This window comes from Triticum aestivum, chromosome 5A, assembly GCF_018294505.1.
Source record: "Triticum aestivum cultivar Chinese Spring chromosome 5A, IWGSC CS RefSeq v2.1, whole genome shotgun sequence".
In the NCBI taxonomy this organism is placed as follows: domain Eukaryota; kingdom Viridiplantae; phylum Streptophyta; class Magnoliopsida; order Poales; family Poaceae; genus Triticum; species Triticum aestivum.
In genome coordinates this window covers 493,812,520-493,820,751 of record NC_057806.1, presented here as the reverse complement: position 1 = coordinate 493,820,751, position 8,232 = coordinate 493,812,520, and positions in this window count along the sequence as shown.

The window sequence follows — 8,232 nt, the reverse complement described above, 5'->3', positions numbered from 1 at the left end:
AGCTCGGAGGTTGAGCTTGGAGAGGAGAGAGCTTAAGTAGTGTGGCTCGGGCATTCCATCGAACACCTTGTGTGCATAGGAGGTGAGCTAGAGCACCACCAAGCCCTCTCCCCCTCGGCCAGAAAAAACAGAGCAGTGTGCTCTGCTCTTAGGCGAGGGGGTATATATAGGCACCTCATTGGTCCCGGTTGGTGTCATGAACCGGGACTAAAGGGGAGCCTTTGGTCCCGGTTCAAGCCACCAACCGGGACCAATGGTGGTGGGCCAGGCGCGAGGCCCACTGGTCTCGGTTCGTCCCACCAACCGGGACCAAAAGGTCCAGATGAACCGCGACCAATGGCCAATGTGGCCCGGCCGGCCCCTGGGCTCACGAACCGGGTCCAATGCCCCCATTGGTCCCGGTGCTGGACTGAACCGGGACTAATGTGCTGACCCGGCCTGGACCGTTGCCCCCTTTTCTACTAGTGAAAACCCAAACCCAAACACCTACAAACACAAAGTGATTGAGCATCACTGAAGAGATTGATCCTACGTGGATCTGACGCTTGTTACCTTTGAAGATTGTGCATCTTCCAGATGGTTAGGTGTCATGGTCTAGAGCATCCAAGAGGAAATTGTGGATCGTCGAGTAACCGAGTTTGTGAAGGTTTGGAAGTCACCTGAAGACTTACCACGAGTGATTGGGCGAGGTCTGTCTGACCTTAGCTCAAGGGGAATGCGGTGAGGACTAAGTGACCTGAACTGCGTGTTCAGGACTGGGTGTTCGGAACTATGTGTCTTCAGGTTTGAATACCTAGCCGCCCCAACCAGATGTACGACTGTCACAACAGTTGGAACTGGTCTACCAAATCATTGTCTTCACCAAGCCTACTGGTTCTATTTCCTCAACCCTTACATTTCCTCATTACTGTGTTGTGTGCTTGTTCATATCTGTTTGAAGACTTTGACTGAAGTCTTTCTCAATTTCCTCAGTTCAATTTCTTTAGTCTGTTTGTCTTCATCTTGTTTTATCCTGTGTTTACGTTTTCTGTACTCTGTGCTTGTTTTCATTTCATCATGAAGACCATGCTTATATTCTGTTATGTTTACATCTGAGTACTTATTCCGCTACAAGTAGTTCTTCTCTTAGGAATTTCCTCACCCTGAAATTGCTTAGTGAAGAATTCATAAAAATCGCCTATTCACCCGTCTAGTCGACTTAACGCACTTTCAATTGGTATCAGAGCAAGGTACTCCCTTGTTCTGTGTGATTTTGGTTTAACCGCCTAGAGTTTTAGTTATGTCGACCATAGGTATGATCAAGGTTTCTGCTGGGTGTCCTACCTTCGATGGAACATATTACCCCTACTGGAAGAATAAGATGCGCATGCATCTTGAGGCAATTGACAATGATCTCTGGTATGTTGTGGAAAATGGCGTTCCCTCTGTCACTCCTACCATCAACACTGCTGATGTGAAGAGATTCAGGCAACTCGACTCTCAAGATAAGAACATCACATGTGGCCATCTGAGCAAAGGGAAATATGGCAGAGTCAGTGCTTTGGAGACAACAAAGCTTATCTGGGACAGGCTGTCCAAGGTCAATGAAGTAGTCTCAACACAGCGTGACTCTCGAGTTGACGTTCTTCGCAATCTCTTCAACCGCTTCAAAAGACTCGATAATGAAAATGTTCAACAAACCTTCGATCGCCTCACTGACATCTCAAATGAGCTTCAAGCACTTGGTGCCACTGACATCACCGACCATGAGGTGGTGAAGAAATTACTGAGATCGCTTGATTCCTCATTTGATACTTTGGCATTGATGATACAAGAATGTGGAGACTATAAGTCACTTGATCCCGCTGATATCCTCGAGAGACTAAACACTCATGAGTTCCTGCTTGTTGAGAAGAGAGATCTCTATGGACCAAGCTATGGCAGATCACGAGCTCTGAAGTCCAAGGCAGTGTCTGAATCTGAAGGTGAAGATTCTGGTAGCAGCCTTGGTGACCCTGAAGAACTGATCCAGGAGCTAGCAATGGTCGTGAGGAAATTCTAGAAGTTCTCAAGACATGGTCGTTTTGGAAAATCCTCAAGAAGTGGTGACTTGAGATCAGATTCCTCATCCCATGATTACAAGAAGAGACTATGTCACAAATGCAAGAAGCCCGCTCACTACATTCAAGATTGTCCTCAGTGGGAAAAGGAATCAAAGAAGAAGTACAAGGACTACAGTTCTGATGATTCAAAGAAGAAGAAGAAATCTTCAAAGTCCTCTTCATCAAAATCTTCAAGTTCTTCATCTCACAAGAAGAGCAGCTCCAAGAAGGCTCGGACATTCATTGGCAAGGAAATGGACACTAAGGCTGAATCTGAGGAAAATGAGGAAGAGGAGGAATCCGAGGAGTCAAACTCTGGTGTGGCGAGCCTAGCCCTCGCTACCGCGTTCGTCAGCAAGTCCATCTTCAACTTTAAAGAAAAGGACTTCCCCAACACTATTGATGACGACGATGATGACTACGCTCCCACCTATTGCTTCATGGCAAAAGGCTCAAAGGTACTCAAATATCCCTCCTCCGAATCAAGTGAGGATGAATCTGATGAAAACCTCAAACCCAGCTATTCTAAACTTGCTAAGATTGCTGTGAAACTTCAAAAGGCTCTGGAAAAAGTTCAAAATATGCTAGATAAAAGCGATGATATGTTGGGCGATGAAATGGATTGCACTAAAATTTTGACTGAAAATCTTCAGAGACTTCAGTCCAAGTTTGACAATCTTCAAGGTCATCATAATACTCTCTTATCTGATCATGAGAAGCTTTCTTATGAATTTATTCAAAGAAAGCAAGATCTTGAGCAGTTAAGAGTAAGTTATGAAGATCTTCAGATAGAGCGTGATTCATTACTTGCTCAACAAATCAGCGCTACTCGGGAAGAATTTATTCCTCCATGTTTGAAGTGCATTGAATGTGAATCTGCTAATTCTTCACCTGAAAGCTCAAATGCTTCCATTGCTGTAAATTCTTCAACTGTCTCTACTATCACTAATTCCTCATCTGAGGATGTTGCTAGTATCACTGATGATGCAGGGTTGAAGGAATTGTATATGACAGGCATGTACAAAATCCTCAAAGGGCATCAGGCTCTTTGTGATGTGCTTAAAAGGCAGATCCTCAACAGGAACCCTAGGAAAGAGGGTATTGCCTGTGAGAGGAAACTCAATGCTGATGGGACCTACTGGAAAGCTGAGTAGTATCCCAAAAACTCATGGGTTGCTGCAAGGGGACCTTCAGTGGATCCATCTACTTTATCTAGCTTTACATGTGAATCTTCATATTCTTCTGATGAGTCATTTGACTCCAACTATAAATTGTTCAAAAATCAGAATGGTGAAGTATTTGCTACATATGTTGGCACTAACTGCAGGAACGGTTCTCCTATGAAGAAAATCTGGGTTCCCAAAAGGTGCCTTGAAAGTCTTCAGGTGAATGTCATCATGACACCACCTGTGAAGAATAGGAACCCCAGATCAAATTCTTCATATGGATCCAAGTCCTCATACGGACCAAATTCCTCACGTGGATCAAATTCCTCAAAAGGATCAAAGTCCTCATATGAACATCATAGTGCTAACCCTTCTGTTTTGCAGGGAAGATCTAAGGATTATGGATATGTGCATCATTCTTTAAATCATTATGTTCATAAATCCTCGAAGAATTTCTCTGCTTACTCTTATGCTTACCCTAACCCCTCTTATGTGAAACGAAGTGGATTGGCATCTATGCCACCTTTCTCTTATGGAGCTCGTGGAATGATGGACTCTTTGCCACCCCTTCAGATGTGGGTGGGAAAAAGAACTAATCTCTTATGCAGGGTCAGGTCTCCAGACGAACTGAAACGTCTGAAGAATTTGCTGCAGACCTGAATATGCTTGAAAGGATGCAAGCTAATCATGAAGAAATGAATTCTCATTTCTCACGTCCTCATACTGCTTTATCTGTTCTATTGCTTGATGAAATTGATCTGATGAAATTGATATCATATTTTTCACTAATTCATTTGCAGGATGATCAACCCAAAGCCACTGAGTGGGTCCTCGATAGTGGATGTACAAATCACATGACTGGTGATAGGAGCTTATCGATGGACTCTGCTTTATCTCCATCACATCTGAAGCATATCACCTACGCTGACAAAGGAAGAAGCAAGGTATTGGGTCTAGGTAAGGTTGCAATCTCAAAGGATTGACACGTAGACAAAGTCATGCTTGTCGAGTCCTTAGGGTTCAACCTCATGTCTGTCTCAATGCTTTGTGATCTTGATATGGTTGTTGTCTTTGGCAAGTATCGTTGTGTTGTGATCATGGAAGCTGACAATTCCAAAGTCTTTGAAGGCTTTAGGAGAGGATATTTGTATATTGTTTATTTCTCTACAGAACCACAACCTGCTACATGTCTACTTGCAAAAGCTTTAGAAGGCTGGCTATGGCATCGACGACTTAGTCATGCTGGGATGAGGAACTTGCACCCGCTCGCGAAGAAGAAGCATGTCATTGGCATCAAGTGTGTCAAATTCCTCAAGGACCATTTGTGTGGAGCTTGTGAAGCCGGAAAGATGACCAAGGCCAAGCATCCATCAAAGACCATCATGACTAGCACTCATCCATCTGAATGTCTTCACATGGATCTCTTTGGCCCTACTCACTATGCCACATTTACTATTGTTGCATCTTTATATGGATTTGTCATTGTTGATGATTATTATCTATATACATGGGTGCATATCATCACTTACAAAACTGAAGTGCAGGAAGTCTTCAAACGATTTTCTTCGAGGGCTTCAACCAACTTTGGTGTGAAGATCAAGCACATCAGAAGTGACAATGGAACTGAGTTCAAGAACACTGGTCTTGATGACTATCTTGATGAACTTGGTATCACTCATGAGTTATCTGCTCCATATACTCCTCAGTAGAATGGCGTCGTGGAGCGCAAGAACAGGACTCTTGTTGAGATGGCTTGCACTATGCTTGATGAGTACAAGACACCTACTCGCTTCTGGCCTGAGGCAATTGATATTGCATGCCACATCATCAATAGGGTATATCTTCACAAATTCTTCAAGAAGACTGCATATGAACTCCTCACTAACAAGAAACCCAATGTGAGTTATTTCAAAGTCTTCAGTGCTAAATGCTGGATTAGAGATCCTCATCACAGTTCTAAATTTGCACCGAAAGCACATGAAGGTTTTATGCTCGGTTATGGTAAGGACTCGCACACCTATAGAGTCTTCAACACCTATCACCACAAGGTTGTTGAAACTGTAGATGTGCGGTTCGATAAAACTAATGGCTCACAAAGAGAGCACCTACCTCCCGTGACAGATGAAATACCTCCTGAGGAATCTATTAAGGTCAAGGCTACTGAGGAAGTCATTCCTATCGAAGAATCTGCTGAAGAAGTCATTCTAGAACGTGAAGAACATCATGCTGATGCACATGAGGAAAATGGTGCTGAAGAAAATGCTAATCAAATTCCTCAACGACAACCAGCCCATCCTCGCGTTGCAAATGAAGTGCAGATTGAGAAAATCGTCAGTGACATCAACATTCCAGGTCCTCTCACACTCTCAAGAGCTTCACATTTATCTAACTTTTGTGGGCACTTTGCTTTTCTCTCTATCACAGAGCCCACTAAGGTAGATGAAGCATTTATGGAGCCTGAGTGGATTCAAGCTATGCAAGAGGAATTACATCAATTTGAGCTCAACAACGTCTGGGAACTGGTCAATCGTCCAGATCCTTGCAAGAACAATATCATTGGCACAAAGTGGATCTACCGCAACAAGAAAGATGAAAATGGCCTTGTGGTGAGGAATAAGGCATGACTTGTAGCTCAAGGCTACACACAGGTTGAAGAAATTGATTTCTATGAAACTTTTGCACCTGTTGCTAGACTTGAGGCTATTCTCATATTACTTGCTTATGCTAACCATCATGATATCATCTTATATAAAATGGATGTGAAAAGTGCATTCCTCAATGGTAAGCTTGAGGAAGAAGTATATGTTGCTCAACCCCCAGGTTTTGAAGATCCAAAGCATCCTGACAAAGTCTTCAGACTCAATAAGACCCTCTATGGCCTCAAGCAAGCCCCTCGGGCGTGGTATGATACTTTGAAGGAATTCCTCATGAAGAAAGGCTTCAAACCCGATTCACTTAACCCAACTATTTTCACTAAATCTTATGATGGTGAATTGTTTGTGTGCCAAATATATGTTGATGATATCATTTTCGGCTGTACTGATCAACGTTACAGTGATGAATTTGCCTATGTGATGAGTGAAGAATATCAAATGTCTATGATGGGAGAATTGAAATTCTTCTTAGTTCTTCAGATTCGTCAATAGCGAAATGGCATATTCATATCTCAGGAGAAATATCTCAAGGATGTACTGAGGAAATTCGGCATGCAAGGTTGCAAAGGAGTCAAAATCCCTATGCCCACAAATGGCCATTTGTGCACTGATGAAAATGGTATTGACTTCGATCAAAAGGTATACCACTCCATGATTGGTTCTTTATTGTATTTATGTGCATCTAGGCCAGATATTATGCTTAGTGTTTGCATGTGTGCCCGATTTCAAGCTACACCAAAGGAATCATGCCATAAGGTTGTGAAGCATATTCTTCGATATCTAGCTCACACACCAACACTTGGATTATGGTATCCCAAGGGCACGACTTTTGATCTCATTTGATATTCAGACTCTGACTATGCTGGTGATCGTGTGGACCGCAAGTCAACATCAAGTACATGCCATTTCCTCGGACGATCCTTGGTCTGTTGGTCCTCGAAGAAACAGAACTGCGTATCACTATCTACTACTGAAGCTGAGTACATTGTTGTTGGTTCTTGCTGTGCTCAATTGATGTGGATGAAGCAAACCCTCAAGGACTACAGCATCAACATGAAGAATGTGCCTCTCTACTATGACAATGAGAGTGCCATCAAGATTGCTCATAACCCAGTTCAGCACTCGAAGACAAAGCACATTCAAATTCGTCATCATTTTCTTCGTGATCATGTGTTGAAGTGTGACATTGCTATTGAGCATGTTTAGACTGAAGAATAGCTAGCCCATATCTTCACAAAGCCCTTGGATGAGAAGAGATTTAGCAAGTTGAAGTGTGAGCTAAATATCTTAGAATCTTCGAATGTCCTTTGAAAAGGAGACACATCCTAACACTTATACAAAATTGATGACTTAGATGTGCAACACACGAAGTAACATTTTTCTTCAATCAATGAAGAATAACCCTCTAAGTGTGAAGAAATTAATGAAGAATTTGATTCTCAGAACCCTACGACAATTTTATGTGGTGTCTAAAATCATCATTCTTATACGGTGGGTCACGCCACCACCAAAAGTTGAAAATCTTCAATTTGAATTTTTGTAATTCCTAAGTTGTTCATTTTCTTCAACTTTGCAATGTCTTCACTCTTTCTATTGGTGTCTTCATTGGCAATATAGATATATATGAGTTTATGTCATCTGCAACATTCACTTATTGCTATTTCTTCAAGTTGCTTGTTCTGCTAAGTGAATGTGATCGGACCCTTCCCCCTCTATGCTAAACTCAACCCAGTCTATTCACAAATTCTTCATGTGCGTTCTACTTGAAACTCGTTCAAAATTTTCACTGTGTCCTTGTCAGCTGAAGAATTTGCGAACGAAACTTTGAACTTATCTTATCTGAATTTTCGGTTTTTGCCGCTCAAACCGTTCCACCTTCCGAGATATATTATTCTATTCACCCATGATCACACACGATCGTCACCTCTCTGTATGTGGGTGACACATGTCACGCGAATGAGAAGGGTCAGGGGCACGTTCGTCCAATTTCCTCGAGGGAGCAGTTTTTCACTTCGGCTATAAATAAACCCCTCCCTTCCTCACTTTGTTTTTACTCCGCTCGACCTCACTCCCTGGCTCGAGCTCTCAAACCCTAGTACCGCCGCTACTTCCATCGTCGCCGGTGAGGAAGAGCTTCACTGCCTCGACCTCGCCATCGTCGTACTCGCGCCGGCTGCGGATTTCATCACTTCGTCGCCGTCGTAGCCGTCTTCCTCAGCCAAGTTAGGGCGTGGAAGATCCGAACTGACGAGCTTCTAAATCTACCCTTCCCAGTTTGTTGTGGTCTTCGTCAAGGGTAATTCAAAGTTACTTTTACTGCCCTTGTTGATT